The following is an 18,608-nucleotide window of genomic DNA, read 5'->3' on the forward strand; positions in this document are numbered from 1 at the left end:
TGGCATGTGTCTCTGTCTCCTTCACCTACCACCCTCCCCAAACATACTTCGATGTCTGCATAATAGCAGACTGAGCAATGCCGTGGTTTAGAATATGTTGGAGCTCATGTGGGCTTCCCAGCCTACCAGTGCTGAGGCCTGTCTGAGAAACTGAACTTGTGCAGGTCATGTCTCAGTGAGTTCATATATGCATAAGTTGTGCCTGGAAACATCATTTCTTGATGGCATCCCCATCATTTCCCAACTCTTATAAATGTTTTCTGCCGCTTCTCTTTCTCCTTGCTAAGCCCTGAAGAAAACTTTGATAAAAAAACAACCCATTTAGCACTAGATATTTCAAAGTCCTCTTCACGCATCCAGTTGCCGGCTTTTTTGTGTGTTAGTTCCTATCTACTGAAAAGAGTCTCCACGATTATGATTTAGTGAGGAGAACTGATCTACAGGGTCTGTAGAATATTCTTCTGAGTGATTTTATCGTTGTATTCTTCCAGCAGAGAAAAGTGATGTTTAGTTTTTGCTGGACCCACAGTCTAGCTAGTCTCTTCTCGTTGCAATGAGGCTTCTAAAATTATGGAGCTGCACTAATTATAGGTATAATGACTAATATTTAGAAAGAGTTTGACATTAGTTTTTATTCTGATAAATAAAATAGTGAAATTAGGTTCTCATAAATTATAGTGCACCCACTTAGGTTCTTCCTGTCCATACATTCAACACACTCTAGATAGATATAAAGATTTCAGATTGAACGTAATGCATACTTAAGCAAGCTTCTCTTTCTTTTGGAACATGTATTGATGTACAACTCATCCCAGAAAGCACTGTAAATCATTAAGTAAACTTATCTAATGAAGTTATTTTACAAACATGTGACAGATTCTGACTATCAGAACACACTTTTTTACATCATCTGCATTTGTATGATAGACCATTTAGCGAAAGGTAGGATGAAGAAGAAAGGCTGAACAGCAATGTACAAAAAGGAATTTTTGTGTATGTTATGAACACAAAGACAGTGAAATCAAATTTAAAGGTGATACCTTGCTTCTTCAGGTATGTATATTGGACAGTCAAAATTTTTGTGAATTTTACATTCCTTTACTTTAGAATGAACTACTATATTCATTTTGGAGTCTAAATTATTATAAAATTGGAATATCTGAAAGATTCATATATATTACATAATGAATGTTAACACTTGCTTATAAAGATTCGAAGTATAATACAATAATAGAATTTTTATGATTCAAAAGTTTTACATCTAACAAAACCTTGAGTTGACCACACGCTTGGTGTGGTAAATTAATTGTATACTTGAAGTCAGCTAGAATAACCTGAAAAATTGTTATCAACTCAGACTGGCTGTGGGTATGCGTGTAGTACATTATCTTAATTAAGGTAATTGATGTAGGGAGGGGCCCGGCCCTCTATGCGTGCAGCATTCCTGAAAAGAGGCCATGAACTATATAAGAAGAAATCTAGCTCATAATAAACAAAAGGCAACAAAGATATGCATGCATCGGTTCTCTATCTGCTCCCTAGTGTGGATATGATAGGATTAGCTGCTTAAACTTATTGCTTCCGCTTCTTTACTGCTTACATAGACATAGTGGAACATGTGTACTATTATATGTTGGAGTATCTTTTTTGAAAAAATTTATGTTCAGGTAGGTATAGCTGGGTCCTCAGATAGTACAAAGTCCAATTGTCTGAGGAACCGACAGACTGATTTCCAGGCGTGCAGTTGTACCAGTTTACAATCCCTGTAATGGGGAGGTATTTCCTTTCTTTACTCATCCTTGTCATCTATTGTCACCTGAGGGTTTTGATCTTAGCCATTCAATGGTGTGAGGTGGAATCTCCAGGGTTGTTTAATTGCATTTCTAAGGATGTTGGTGCTGCATTCTTTACAGGAACTTCTCAGCCATTCGATATTCCTCAGCCACCCCAGGAATTGCTTTGTTTAGCTCTGTACCCCATTTTTAATAAAGGTTGTTGATTCTCTAGTCTAACTTTTGAGTTCTTTATATGTTGGATATTAGCCTCTATCTGCTTGTAAGCTGATATTAATGTAGTCTTCCTTAAGGTGTTGATTTTTTGTTATTTTGTTGTTGTTTACTTTTTACATTTGTTTGTTGGTTTTTTGTTTGATCAGAATATCTTATCCACAGCAACAGAAGTGAAACAGAACACCTTTATTAAAAATGCCGGAGTCTCTATCTTTTTATATGATGTTTATTTAGCATTACATATTGAGATTCAAGCAATTTTAGCTTCGATGCTGAGAGTAGGTGTAGAGACAGGAAGTCTCCCCTGACCCTCAGTTTTTGATCTCCTATTAGTAAAATGTGAGCCTAAAGATCTAAAAGTTTATTACTCTGATTTTAATCTTTGTTCTGATTTTCTTGATTCATGAGAAGCCGCCCATTCCTTGGCCATGGGATCTGAGGCACCACCTAGTGGTCCAAATGGGATTCAATCCTAATCATAGAGAGCTAGGCAAACCACAACTTACTCAAAGCATAACTGGATGTTTTACCTGATGTTTCAGAACTAAATTCCTGAGCTGATGAATCACAATAACTCTCATTGTTAGTCAAAAGGTATTGAGGTGTGAATAGGTCAAATAAAAAGATTCAGGAGGCTGTACTCAGAGCATCCAGTCACGTATACAAGCTTCTGTAAGATTTGGGACTGATCCTACTTGGTTTTTGTGCTAACTTATAGCAAAATATATTGACTGTATAAGCAACAAAAAAGGTACATATACATAATTATAATTCTAGAGAAAATAAAGTTCGAAGGCATGGATTTATTTCAATTTTTTTTCTTTTAAGTAAGCATTCAGAATATCACTTGTGATGGTCTAGTTTCAAAAGGAAAAAAAATTTGATTTGAAGGGCTTCTTCATGTAATTTTAAAGAAAACTGAACTTTAAGAATCATTTGTAATCAAATTAATAGTGAAAGCATCATTTAATATTACATACAGAAAATACCCAGCATTCTGCATATATCATTGTAATAAACCAATATTGGTATTAACTAAAGCCATAGGAAGCCAACTTAACAGTGTAATTTAGCATAAAGATTCTGAAATTAGGATGTGATACAGAATCCAGGTTACATCATTTATTACCTTTTAAACTTATACAGTTACCGTGACTCTACTCATGAAGAAAGTAGAACAAACTTATGAGTTCATGTATGATGTTACTCGGGAGAATTGCTTCCATGTATTTGCTAATCATTAGTAGGTTTAGAAACAGGATAATATACAGTTGCGAGTAGCTTTACAAAAGAGTATCTGTTTATTCAACTTTTTATATTCTGGTTCTAATCCTTTAAATTTGATTTGTTTGAAATTATAAAGCTGTATCAACTTGGATATTCAGCTGACTACAATCAAAAAGAATGCCCATTTCAAGCTCTCTAGAAAGTCACATAGTGCAAGTGAGCACATAATTTATATTCAAGAATTTCAAATAAAGAAGGAATATAAAATGTCCTATCTTTTTCCAGAATTTTGATAATGACGCTTGATCTATAATGCCTTGCCCATGAACCTGACTCTTGGATACTACAATTTTATTGCCATAAACAACCTAATGCAAAACATCAATAATAATAAATATTTTAGGAAGTAACATCAGTTGTGTTTCTAAGATTAAAATAATTCATGTGATATGAGACTATGACACGTATGTCAAAGTTATGTTCCAACCGTATATTTAAAATTGAACAGGTGGGATCATTCAAATTATAGCATGAGTCTGGGCATGAAAACCAGGCGATACAGAAACACATAAAGGCAAAAATTTTGAAGGTTTACGATAGAGAAGAATACCACCGCATCAACGACTTAGATAAGTGAGTTTATTGAAAGCTAAAATGTGTTTCTAATTAACTTATTACTGCAAAAGTTGACTGGCAAGTTCAAAATAAGAATACTGAAGTCAATGAAGTACCATGGATAACTTTGCTTTGTCTTGTTTATCTCCTAACATATATTTTTCTGACCACTAGTATGTTTGTGGTTTCAATGTTTCTTAGGTAGAAGTAAATAATTTTTCTACATGATCATTCATCTACTACTATTAACAGAATGATCCCATATTGTTACTGCTGTGTGCAGGCATTTGTACATAGTCATTGGGATTTCTTTTTAGCACTGCTTAACTAAAATGCATTTATTCATTTTATTTGTTTAATGTCCTTTAATCCCTACCTACTGCCCCCTCTCAGTCTCACAATCCTTCCCCCATCTTCCTTCTCCTTCTTCTCTGAGCAAGTGGGGGTGTGGCATCCCCTTACCCTGGTGGTCAGATTTCTGCAAGGCTAGGCTGTCTTCTCACACTGAGTCCAGACAAGGCACATTAGCTAGAAAAACATCCTGTAGTCAAGCAAGAATCCCAGTGGGACACCAACTCTCAAAACTTTTGACCCAAAATCTATCCTTTCTACAAGAAAACCAGGAATGAGGGTTTGAGCGGAGAATGAAGGAATGGCCAAGAAATAAGAGGCACAACTTCAGACCTATCCCATGGGCAAGCACTAATCCCTGAAACTATTAATGATATTTATTTTGTAGAAGTCAGAAGAGTAAAGAAAGGAAGAAAAACATTTCCTCTATTGAGTCCCTCATAGATTGCTTTCCTTATTGGAAATGTTTACTCCCTTATACCATAAGCCTTATACATTCTTCAATTTTCAATAAATATCACATTGTTTTCAATGGAAGATAATAGAATTTCCAATCACATAAACCTGCATCTTTGTACTTACATGTCTTCCTTATTTTTATCTATACATTATTCATAGAAAACAGAAATTCATATAGTGATGATAAATACATAAATATAAAGCAACATTAATAAATAAATATAAAGCATGAGAGTTGTCTGTGTGGTTGAGAACAAAGAGTTCAGGGAATCCCATTAGAATGAAAAGTCTCCAGAACTCATTACAGGTATCAGCTATTTTTGAATCAGTGGTGACTTTACAAAGGCAATTACAATTCTATCATTAGCTGATTTTTTATGCAGCAAAAATATCTATACATTTTAAAATTACACGATAATTTATCCAGCACAAAAAGGTATTCCCTGTAATGCTTAAAATGAAATTTTCAAACATAGAAATTATTTTGATCCTTTTCCTGGTAAGCATCCATGAAGAGGAAACTGAGACATTTGACAGTTGGTATGTCTGTCTACAATAAGTCAATGTCATCCTTCAACCTTCATCATTGGCATTTCCTACCTGGGTTGGAGGCAGCACACATGTGAGATCTCTATTCCCTTTTGCATGGTCTATATTTTTAGCATTGAAGGTGAAGCGACTCACTTCTGTTTATCATCAAGACAGACTCCAGCCTCCATGAGCCAATGTACCTCTTCCTCTGCATGTTGGCAGTGGCCGACCTCGTGGTATGCACTACAGCTGTTCCCAAACTTCTCAGTGTCTTCTGGTTTCATGATGGAGAGATTCGCTTTGAAGCTTGCCTCACTCAGATCTTCCTAATTCACTCTTGCTCGACCATGGAGTCTGGCTTTTTCTTGGCCATGGCTTTTGACCGTTACATAGCCATTTGTAACCCATTAAGACACTCAGCTATTTTGACACGCACTCTAACTGGAGGGATAGGTCTAGCCGTTGTCCTTCGGGGAATAGCCCTTCTCAGTCCTCACCCTTTCTTGCTACGTTGGCTTCCCTATTGCAAGACTAATATAATTTCCCATACCTACTGTGAGTTCATGGCCCTCATCAAGATTGCCTGTGCTGAGACGAGCATCCGCAGAGCTTACAGCCTCATTGTGGCCTTCCTCACTGGTGGGGTGGACTTCATACTGATCATTTGCTCTTATGTTCTCATACTCAACACAGTCTTCCATCTTCCTTCCAAGGATGCCAGACTCAAAACTCTGGGCACCTGTGGTTCACATGTCTGTGTCATCTTAGTGTCCTATACCCCAGCCTTCTTCTCCTTCCTCACCCATAGGTTTGGGCACAAAGTGGCTCCCCAAGTACATATATTTGTGGCCAACATCTATCTTCTTGTGCCACCCATGGTGAACCCCATTATTTATGGTGTGAGGACAAAGAAAATACGAAACAGATTCCTCAAGATGTTCAGATTTTCAAAGCTCAAAAACTGAATTCATTTTGTTGCTGAGTGAAATCTCAGTACATTTTTTTTTAACCTAATCTAGGACTTTAGTTTATTTTCTTCATTTTTTAAATATTTTTATGATTTAAATATGTTTTCAGTTGAAACTGTCTTAAAGAACATAATTGTTTGTTAGGAAGAAGTAAAATTGCAGTTTTTCCTGTGGACTTCATACCTGTTTCCCAAATAAGAAAGGATTATTCTATAATGATGCTCTCACTACTCTCCTATAAATAATTATTTTGAATTTTCAGTACTACTATGGAGTGCAATACACAGTATTTAAGTGAAAGGTTTCATTTATCATAATGCCTGCATCCTTGCTGTGTAAATGTGTTTATATTTAGTGTAGAGAGTGGGTTTATTGACAAAGCGAGAAAACTATAAAGACATCTTATGCAAGTGTACTTTTCATTTGACTATCTTTGCAACATTTCTGTAGCTTTACACCTTCTACGTTGTGGCCTATTTCTCTGCAATTTATTCAGTATTATTTGTCCTCCTTTTTGAAGAGTTTATTTATCATCCATTCTATTTATGTATATTTATATTTATTTATATTTCAAATGCTGCTCTCTTCTTAGTTCCCCTCCACAGACTCCTTCCCACTCATTCCTCCTTTCTTTCTCCTCTGAGGAGGGACCCTACTCTGAATGCCGTCCACCCTGGAAGGTAGAAAATCCTACCAAATTAAGTGTCTTTCACTGAGGCCCAGGTAAAGGCAGTCCTGTTTAGAAACAGATGCACATAGTCCAGGCTACAGCTTTTTGGGTGAGTTCCTCCAGTTGTTGAGGAACCCAAATGGAGACAGTGGCACATCTACCATATGTGCCAAGAGCCTCATTCAGCCCTTGTGTGTTCATGGTGGTTGTGGCTCTCACCACTATCCGAGGGGTCCCAGGTGTCCTGGTTAGTTGATTTTGTTGTTTCATGGGATTCCCATTCCCTTCAGAGTCTTCAATCTCCCCCTCCCCCAACTCTTCCATAAGAGTTCCTGTTCTCTGTCTAATGTTTGGCTGTGGATATCTTCATCTGTTTCAGTCATGACTAGAGTCTTTCAGAGGACATGTGTGCTAGGCTCCTGTTTGTACTCATAACAGAGGTGTATCATTAATAATGTCAGGGATTGGTGCTATTGGCATGTTTTGTATAACAGAATAAATAAAAAAAAAATAAAAATAAAAATATTTACCTGACACTCTAAAAGTAGTTTGTATTCCCATTAAACTTTGTTGCTAGAATACACTTGGGAGGAATAATAGGGAGGCAAAATTTAGAACAGAGGCAGAAAGAACACCCATTCAGGAGCCTGCCCACATGTGGCCCATACATATACATACAAACTAGATAAGATGGATGAAGCAAAGAAGTGCAGGCTGACAGGAACCAGATGTAGGTTTCTCCTGAGAGACACGCTGGAATATGGCAAATACATAGGTCAATGCCAGAAACAAACAACTGAACTGAGAACAGGACCCCCGTTGAAGGAATCAGAGGAAGGACTGAAAGAGCTGAAGGGGCTTAAGACCCCATATAAACAACAATGCCAAGCAACCAGAACTTCCAGGGACTAAGCCACTACTCAAAGACTATACATGGACTGACCCTGGGCTCCAACCTCATAGGTAGCAATGAATAGCCTAGTAAGAGCACCAGTGGAAGGGGAAGCCCTGGGTCCTGCCAAGACTGAACCCCCAGTGAACATGATTGTTGGGGGGAGGGCGGTAATGGAAGGAGGATGGGGAGGGAACACCCATAGAAGGAGAAGGGGGGGGCTGGGGGATGTTGGCCCTAGAAACCAGGAAAAGGAATAACAATCGAAATGTAAATAAAAATACCCAAGTTAATAAGATGAAAAAAAAAAAAAAGACTTTGTTGTAGAAAACTAATCTTTCATTTGCAAATAGTTATCAAATTGAGATAGCTTCTGGATTAAGCGGCAGGGTTTTATGTCTACTTCTTCTTCCATGAATTATGTAAAAAAAATAGTAATGCTCAATGTGGGAACTTCGCATATGATTGTTGTTCAGGGTTCCCAAAACATCCAAACAGTATGGGTCCCTTCCATTAATCTTTTTTTTTTTCTTTTTTTTTTTTGAATGGGGACTGAACCCGGGGCCTTGTGCTTTTAATGAGCAAGCGCTCTACCACTGGGCTAAATCCCTATTGCTGATCATACCACATCATCTGAGTCACAGGTCATGGGGAAACCAAAAATGTAGTGAGCTGGAAAATTCCTCCATATCATCTATTCTTCATAAGTCCCCAGAAGGTGTTATTCAGTTGCTTGAGGGAAAGGCATAAATGCTATTTATTCTATTATGATTGGGACTGAACTGTGGGAGGTAAAATAATTAATGACCTAATAGGGAAAAAATGACCTCTAGTCTATCATGGGGTTAACCAGTTTTCTGTTTTTCTTTTTTTTTTTTTCTTTTTTTCTTTTTTTTCCTTTAGTTCAATATTTTCTTCATATACCCTCCTATTTTGCCGTCTATTTGTTATTCCTTTCGGTTTCCGCGGGACTAAACTTCCCTTCCACTTTGGTACCTTACTAGACTATTCCCTACTTGGGGTTCAAGTCAAAGCCTTATGGTCTTTACTGGTAGTGGCTTAGTCCTGGAATTGATTGTGGCATTGTTGTGCATAGGTCTCGAGCCTTAGCTCTTCAGTTCTTTACTCTGATTCCCTAACAGGGTCTATTCTCAGTTCCGGTGGTTGCTGCTTTTCGCCTCTGTATTTTGTATTCTGTATTCTGGAGAAAGCGATCTATTCTGCGCTATTTTGCTTCGTCCATCACTTATCTAATTGGGTGGCTGTATATATGGAGCCCATGTAGGGCAGGCTCTGAATGGGTGTCCTTCAGTCTCTGACACAATCTTTTTCTCTCTTTCCTGTAAAGGGTATTCTTATTCCCCTTTTTAAAAAGGGTGAAGCATTCACATTTTGATCATCCGTCTTGAGTTTTTTCATTTGTTCTAGGCATCTAGGGGTAATTTCAGGCATTTGGGCTAATAGCCACTTATCAATGAGTGCATACCATGTATGTCTTTCTGTGATTGGGTTAGCTCACTCAGGATGATATTTTTCCAGTTCAACCATTTTGCCCTCTGAATTTCATAAAATGTTTATTAAAGCTGATAATATTCCATTGTGTAGATGTACCACATTTTCTGTATCCATTCCTCTGTTGAAGGGCATCTGGGTTCTTTCCAGCTTCTGGCTATTATAAATAGAACCACTGTTTTCTTATTGGGTTTGCAATCTGTCTACTCCCACAGAGGGATCTTATATGCCATCTTATAAATTTTGGTTAAAAACTATTGGTTTGCAGGTTGAGAATCAATAGCTCTAAGGAAACCTACTACTATTGTTTTGCTAAGTGGACATGAATATGTTGTAAAACTGCCTTCTAAACTGGAATCATGGTTGGTTGGGGGTGGCATTCTGGATGAGCTAGAAACCTGGTGCAATCTACAAATTACCGAATCTATGATAGTGACCTAGCTAGCACTCTTAGCAATTGAGGGATATGAAGCTTGAACTGACCATCTTCTCTACCCAGACAAGACTGCCAGCAGAGGCATTGGGACACCAGCCCAGTCACAAAATCTTGACCTGTCGTTTCTCTTTCCTACAAGATGTGCTAGAGTAAAAGTACTGTAGAAACTGTGGGGATTAATCAACAAATGACTAATCAGCTTGAGATCTAGGCCATGAAGAAGAGGCCAACCATAACACTGCTGAAGGCAAGGACCCTCAGACACTGGATGACCCAAGAAAATAAATGAATAAATAAATAAAATAAATAAATAAATAAAGGCAAACAAAATGGGTATTTCCCTAATAGTACTCTCCTGTACTCTCCTGATTGGTGTCTAGATTAATTAATTGTCATCAGAGAGGCTTCACCCAGCAACTAATAGAAACAGATGCAGAAGGTACCCAGACCCACAGCCATAGGCAGAACTTGGGAAATTCTGCAGGAGAGGGGGAGGGAAGACGTAGGAGCAAGATGGACCATCAAGCACACTACAAGAAACCAACAGAATCAACTAATCTGGGATCATAAGTATTTGGAGACTGAACTGCCTGCATGTGACTGCCCTAGGTCCTGGGCACATGTTACATAGTTGGATAGGTTGTAACAGTGGGAACAGAAGCTGACTCTGACTCTGTTTTCTGACTCTGACTCTCTGAATCTACCTTTGGGATACTTGTCTCCTACTGGGTTACCTCAGCCAGCCTTAATAGTAGAGGAGGCACCTGGTCTTACTGTAAGTTGATATGCCATGACTGGTTGATATCCATGGGAGTCCTGTCTTTTGTGACAAGAAACAATAAAGGAATAGATGGAGGTATGTTGTGGAGTGAGAGAGGAAGTGGAGTGGAGAGGCCTGGAGGAGAGGACAGAGAGGAAATCCCCCCTGGTCAGATTGGAAAAAAATGATTAGACCCATCAACATTTTACTAGGAATAAAAGAAGCAACCATGAGACTTACACTTCTCATAGAAGGAATATTTGCAGCTAATACTCTTTAAGAACTTTCCCACCCAAGCTCAGGAAGGAACTAATAAGATCAGTGTGCCATATAAAGCAAAGACAAGAAAGTCGGAAAATGATTAAGAAGATCCAGTTGGAACTGGAAAGGAATGAGGAAGAGGGATGGAAGTGAAAATGGTACAATTCATTTCTGTAAATGCATGAAACTGCAAGACAATGATAAAATAGAAAAAAAAAAACCCTCTTAAGACAAAATGTGATCTCTTTAATGAATATGAATTTCTACAGCTAATGCTCAAAATATTGTTAGTGCAAAAAATTATTATTTTCTCATAATTATGAAATCTTAATTTCTCTTATCTTTCAGGATCCAGCCTTTTGTAAACATTACTTTTCTTTCTGCCTATATATTTTAATGAGTTCATATTTTTATTTCATGTATGTGACCAAAAAGAATTAGTCTCTTATGCTTGGACTATTTATGTGAGCATAATATCCAAAAGCACAAGACTCCATTGAAAAGCTTAACTACATTTTCTTTGTTCCTTTTTCTTCCTACGAGACAACTCTGGGGCTAAGATATCTTTTTTATGATGGTCATATGGTAATGAAACTTGTCATTATGCCTCACAAAGTTATTGTAAATTCCATATAAATTAGCATTCTCTCAGAAGAGTTTTGACCATTGTAGTTTTTAATTGGATGTTTCTGTCGGAAAAGGGACTCAGAAACCTTCTCTTCTGCATCTTACTGATATAATCATTTTTTTTTTGTCTGGATTTTGCTAGAAGCCAGGGTTGCCCAACTGTACATATCCTGTGCTTCCATCTAAACAGTTTAACCATCCTCCTGTGTAAGGGCTAGGCTAGAAAATGGACTCCTCAGGACCTTCTGTCCCTTCATAAAATCATCTCTGGGGAATACTAATTGTACATCTCTCCTGGAAAGGAGATTCTTAATAAAGGCAGGAGGCCAATGAGTAAAAGAAAAGGATACAGGGCTCCGACTGTTGCTAAGCCTAATTGAGTCTGTTTGTCTTCCACCTCTCATACACATGAACAAGGGTTTCTTTCTTTTTACTGTGAAACCATCAGCATCACAAATGATCGAGGCTTTGAAAACATTCCCTAATAGTGTCCTAAGGTGTATGACAATAGAAAATAAGTTGGCTTCAGGCAGCTGGAGACGTACATGACTACTAATTATACAGAATGCATTGCTTCTTCTTTGTATCTAGTCTTTGAAATTTGATATGTTTTGGACAATTTTTAAAATCTTGATTGTCTTGGATTTAGAGGAAATTTACTAACACATATTATTTAAATAGACACAAATTTAAAGTATATATGTATGTATAAACATACATGTCTGTATATACACATTGTTAGAGGACTTTGTAATGTGATACAATTAATACAGTGTGGTAATTACTCTATTTCCTTTTATTCTCTACTTCAATTCACTATTTCCTTTCATTTTCCCTAGCTAAAAACTATAGACACTGATCATTTGAAAAATCTGAGATAATGTGTTATCTGTTCCTTTTGTAAAAGGTAAGGCTAACTCTCTCTCTCTCTCTCTATATATATATATATATATATATATATATATCATATATTTCATCTAAATGTTTAGGACTTTGTTATCTGTACAGGTTTTTTTGAGATAACATTTCATATAGTAAACATTACATCAATAGGGCTAGTTGATACAAATACTTTGACTATGTTTTCCACCATAGTTTTGAAATTATAAGTAAACATATACTGACAAATGAGTCAATTCTAAGCCTTTAAGTGATTTTTTTAATGGTTGAGATTACATTTCAACAAACTGTATTGAGAACATAATTTTGTCTGTGTTAACAGCTGGAGAAATGGATGCTTACTAGAGAATCTTCCTTGTCAAAGTTGAAAAAAATTCTGTTGGCTATGGTGAGAGAATATATAATGGGAGATTGCTAAACTAAGCCCTTACAATGACATCAATAACAAAGCCAATGCAAATTAATAGAAAAGTAAGGCCCTAAGATAAATATATTGTGACCAGTCTTATCATGATTCATGGCATGTCTTCTGTTGAAGCTACCAAAATTTACTTTTATATACTGTACTTTATATAGATGCTATGAATTGTGTATTTATTATATTGAAGCACAGAACATGTACAGTTAGTACAATGTTCTTACAGTAGATCTCTAACTCCACAGATTTTGACTTGTAATCCTGAAGACTATTGAGTGTTGATTTCTAAGGACCATGGACTTAGGTATGACCAACAGGATGCTCCTTTCAATGATACCCAGTTTCACCCTTCCTCCTTCCCTGTTGCTGGGGATCCCCAGGACTAGATCTCCCATGCCTGGATTGGCTTTCCCTTCTGTGTTGTATATCTGATTGCTCTCCTTGGGGCGTCACTATCTTGCTGGTGATTTAAGACTGAGAGCAGCCTCCACCAGCCCATGTTCTACTTTCTGGCCATGCTAGCACCATTGACTTGGAGCCTTTCAACTTGGCAACCATCCCAAGATGCTTGGATCTTCTGAGTTTAACTTCAGGGGTGATACTCTTTTGGTGCCTGCCTCCTCAGATGTTTTTATCCACAACTTCCACAGGCATGGAGTCAGCAGTGCTCTTGGCGATACGCTTATGACGCTATGTGGCCATCTGCAGCCACTTCGATACAGTACCATCCTCACCAACAAGGCAGTTTCCATGATTGGTCTGGGTGTATTAGTTGGATCGTTTCTTTCCGTTATCCATTTTGTATTTCTCATACTCCGGTTTGCCCTTCTGTGGGAATAATGTCATTCCACCTTTCTGTGAGCATGGGTCTTGCTCGTCTGTCTTGTGCCAGTATCAAGTCAATATAATCTATGGTCTGGTGCTATTTCAATCCTGGTTTTTGATATTATAGCCATCGCTTTTTCTTATGCACAGATACTCTGTGCTGTTTTCCGTCTTCCTTCTCGGGAAGCCAGAATCAAGTCCCTCAGCACTTGTGGTTCTCATGTCTGTGTCATCCTTGCCTTCTACACACCAGCCCTCTTTTCCTTCATGACTCACCGCTTTGGTAGGAATGTGCCTCGCTATATACACATACTTCTGGCCAACCTTTATGTTGTAGTGCCACCAATGCTCAATCCTGTCATATATGGGGTGAGGACCAAACAAATCTATGACCGTGTGAAGAAAATATTATTACAGAAATAAGGAATATCCTCTCACATGTATATATAAATATATAAATTAATATCTATATATATTAATTAATGCAATTAATTGTAAATTGCTGAAACTATGTAGTAGCATATGACAATTCAGTGATTGTATATTATACATTAAACATTATATTATGATATATTAATAAAATGAGATTCTTATGCAGTTTCTTTATATTTTGTTGATTGAAAGAATAAAATGAAAACTTTTTAAGGGCATCTGTCTTCACAAGAACAGAGGAAACTCAGATTTAGTGATTAATGAGTTTATAGATATAAGCCAATATATTATTTTGTTTATATTTTTATTTTATTAGGTTCACTTAAATGATATTGCTATATAGAATGATGCGAATAAAATATAAATAGAAGTAAAAAAATGAAGTTGAGTGTCTGTATGAAAATGACATACACAATGGAGTTTTTAATTACAAGTTTAAAATTCAGTCAACATCTCTTTAAAACAGATTTTTGTGTGTGTGTGTGTGTGTGTGTGTGTGTGTGTGACTTAACCTTGTATCAGTCTTGATAGATATCATTCTTGCTTCATTCCTACTATTGTCCTTCATGAGAGGGTAAAAATATTAATTTACCTATTTACTACAAATTGTATTGAACCTTCATGATATCAAGCACCCTCTATTCTGTACATGCTATATTATACATATCTTCAAACTAAATGTTGTATTTGTTGGTATTCCATAATTATTTTTTAAAAGTTTACTTTAAGTAAATATTCAAACTCCTTCATTAGAGACAAGGAATACAGGTCCTTACTTCTCCCCAAACCCTGCTTATTTTTTTTGGGGGGGGTTCACATTAAATTCCTTCTTTCTCAACTCTTTTAATTTGAACTATTGTATATCTTTATCTTTTCCACATTACTTCTATTTACCATATTATCCTTTTTTGAGTAATCATGTTCTGTACATAAAAGCAGGTTCTTAAACATGAACACACACAACCTCACTTCTAGCTTTAAAGTATTTGTGCATATCTGTAATAAAAGACTAGTGTGTGTAGGAATGTCATATAAACAATGTAGAAAATTATGTAATGGAAATATATTTGCATAATGTAAATTATTCCAATATGTTCCATTTTAAGTTACCATGGCTTAACAACCAAATTTAAAATTTATTTATTATGAGAAGCTTTAACAATGGATTTCATAGAAACCCCCAATAATAAATTTATTTTTGTTCCTATTTCACATATGTAATTTTGCTACTGAGTAGTGTCTCTCTGTTCCTAAGACCATTGGAAATATGTGTTGTCTAATGATCATGACCCACAGGTTAAGAACCACTGTCTTACTCAGTGTTAGTGAACACCAAGACATGGATGTAAAAAGTCAGATAAGCATGTGACTTGTTAATATCTTGACATAATTATGATTTCTTATGAATCATAAATGAGAATCTAAAATTTTACATGAAATCTGCCATCCTTACATGTGCTCTGTGTGGTAGCTCTTAGTACCTCCCACTTTCAACCTTTAATGCATGTATTTGTGGAGAAGTGGACAGAGAAACTTTCCTCTCAGTATCGGTATATCTGTCCTTGATGAAGAAAGTATAATTTTGCCAAGAGGCTGTGTGGTGTTAATCCAGGAGATGAAACAGGTTTGAGCTGACTTTAATTTCAGACAGTCCCCAAGGCTGTACATGGTGATATTATAAAGATCTCTCCCTTTTACTAGCTACACTAAAGGTCTCTCGAACTACTTTAGCTGGAGGTGAGCTTTCCACGAAACATGCCATAAACAAGGATATTGATTAGACTTTTGTTTAATGGTTTAGAAACTATAAGCAGCTGAATTTAGAAAACTGACAATTTCTATTTCATAGTATAGAGAGAGTTTACCTCGTATCTTTACTAGAACAGTCTATGGCACTTGTATTTTCCAATCAGGAATTTGCAGAGGGAATTTAATGAAAGGTATAAATGATAGTATCCATTTCTGTTGGGGATTTGGCTCAGTGGTAGAGCGCTTGCCTAGCAACCGCAAGGCCCTGAGTTCGGTCCACAGCTCCGAAAAAAAAAAAAAAAGATAGTATCCATTTCCAGTAATAAATGGTAGTATCCACTCCCAGTGATGATTTTTTATTAGGTTGTGGAGTTCCCCTCAAGAGTAGTAACAATAATAAGGCATTGAGAGACCCGATACCAAGTGCAGACTTCCTAATCTTATTACAAAGAGGATTCTGTGGGGAGTGTGTAGATTCTAGAAGTATGTTGTTACAGAATTTTCAGAAAGGAGATATTTAATGAACAATACAAAATCTTGAGACTGAACTTTGCTCTCTTAGCTGAGTTATTTTTTCCCTCCCTTTTTTACCCAGTCCCACTTTTCTTAATATATACTTTTATTTCCCCTTTTATTCCTATATCCTGTTGCTGTAGAAAATTAATTTGCTCTAATCTCTTCAGCGGCTACCTGCTCCAATACTCTGTATTCTTGAATGAAGTCTGTACGTGAGCGCATGCGCGCGCGCGCGCACACACACACACACACACACACACACACACACACACACACACAGCCTTATATTTAATATGCCTTAAAAAGCACAATGGTTGGGCCATTTCCAAACTTCCACATTGCTAATGCTTCCCCTTCAATATTCCTGAATTATTAATTACTAAAGCCTATATTCCATCTATGCTACCCCAGATACAATTAGGTGAAGCCCCTTGGACTGCTCTTTCCTGGCTCTTAAATCACTGTATGCTTTTGCTTCTGCAATTTTCAAGCCTGGATCTTATTTCTTGGCAGGTGATTCTACTTCTTCTGCAGCCCCATTTCCCCAAAGTCTTAAAGTCCTACTTCTGTCTCCCTGCCCAGAGATGTCTGGCTGCCATCAACTTTATTTACCAATCAAAGTCAATTGGTGACAGGGACCCTCAGCATCTTACATGCAGACATGCAAATTCTCATGAAATTTTGGGAACCCAATAAAAATAACATAAGCAACAAAACAAATCCACAATATTTCTCCCTTTTTATCCATTAAAAAAGGTCTTTTTTTCTCAGATATAAATTGAACATAGTTATGTTATAACAATTGGGTAAACCATAAGGTATGCTGTACACTAATAATGTCTAGTCCATCAATTTTGTCCATTTAGGTACATTAACATCTATTCTAACTTAAAAATTAGACACATGAATTATGTTTTGACTTTAACTTGCATTACCATCTGAAAACCAATCTACATCATCTCCCTCAGTGCTTAACAGATTGTGAGACTATAACTACTCTTCTACCCTGTCAGAGATCTCAGAACAAATTAAATATTACCTGAATATATAGTTTCCAAAACTTAGCCAATTTTCAGAGATAGATGACTACTCAGATAGTCTCTCATTTCTCAAAACATTGGAGCATCTGTCTTCAGCCTCTTTCTGGCCCAGAACCATCTGACAGACCTTAAGTGAAGCAGGAATTATGAAGGACTAGCTTATCCTATCTTGGCAAAGCTAAGCTGTCAACTATCCCACATTGTGTGTCTTTCTTGTCTGTAGATGAATTAGGGCAATTTTTGCCAGGTGGCTGCTTTGCCACGACTGGAACAACTCTATATGGAAGCTATGATGCTCAATATTTTCTTTGATCTGTGAAATGGGTACGGTCAGAGGCAGACATGTCTCCTAGTCAAAATTTCTATTAATAATGAAATGACTTGAAATGCCATATTCTGTGGATTTCTGATGTTTTTGAAGACTATCTATATAAAGTATATCTGAACTGTTAACCCTTGACTACTCTTAGCTATTTCTATTTGAGTAATATTGAAAAAACCTTATTATAATTTACTCACAATCCAATTTGACCATGAGTTTACTCTCTGGCCTTTTACTTGCATTACCTAATCATACTAAATAGTTTTTAATAGCAGATATCAGAAAGACTAGATCTAGCCTTATTCTTAAGTGAGTTGCATAGGTACAATGCCTATCTAGGAGTAACAATATTAATTTCAAATTTTGTATCAATATAAAAAACTTACACCAATGAAAACCTTAAACCTGTATCAATATATATTCTGTACCAATGTAAGAAATTATAACATCATTTTTATTGAAGTGGAAAATCAATTATAATGATTTATACCAATGTAAGATTATGGCTATAAAATCCTTTGGTTGAGAATAAATGGATTAGTAATTCATTCCATATATTTCCTCCCTGTTCAAAATTATGACCATTTCCAAATTATCCCCTAAAATGGCAGCCTATCAATAATTTATAAAATAACCATAACTAGATACCCAAATGCAATGAATCAGAATGATGACTCTCCATGGCTTCTTCCTGATGAATTGGGGCAATGGATTATTTTTTAAGGGCTGGAGAGGGATAGGAAAATTGCTTAGACTTAAGAAAGCTAGCATTAGCATCTGTTATCTAGTCTTTGTATGCTTAAAAGGCTCGGAGCTTGACTGAAGTTCTGACTGGGTCTGTGTGAAAGGTGAATGAACCAAGTCCATTGGGAATCAGCAGCTCTTCCTGAAGCCATTTGTAAGTTGATGTCATTATGCAGGTGAAAGCAGGTACAGGATAGAACGAGGCCTATCACTGGACGAGAAAGAAGGATGGACGGAGAGGAAATAGAGAGGCAGAGGAGACCAGAGTGAGGAGGAGACAGCCAAGAGAACATGGTGGCAGATATTAAGATTCCTCTCTGCACATATTACAGGTTATCATGACT

General features: G+C 36.7%; 2 pseudogenes; both read left to right on the plus strand.

The window, feature by feature from the left end:
- Positions 1-5,170: 5,170 nt before the first annotated feature.
- On the plus strand, positions 5,171-6,157 carry LOC116894081 (annotated as a pseudogene).
- Positions 6,158-6,969: 812 nt separating this feature from the next.
- On the plus strand, positions 6,970-13,884 carry LOC116893172 (annotated as a pseudogene).
- Positions 13,885-18,608: the final 4,724 nt, after the last annotated feature.

Source organism: Rattus rattus, chromosome 2 (assembly GCF_011064425.1).
Source record: "Rattus rattus isolate New Zealand chromosome 2, Rrattus_CSIRO_v1, whole genome shotgun sequence".
Classification (NCBI taxonomy): domain Eukaryota; kingdom Metazoa; phylum Chordata; class Mammalia; order Rodentia; family Muridae; genus Rattus; species Rattus rattus.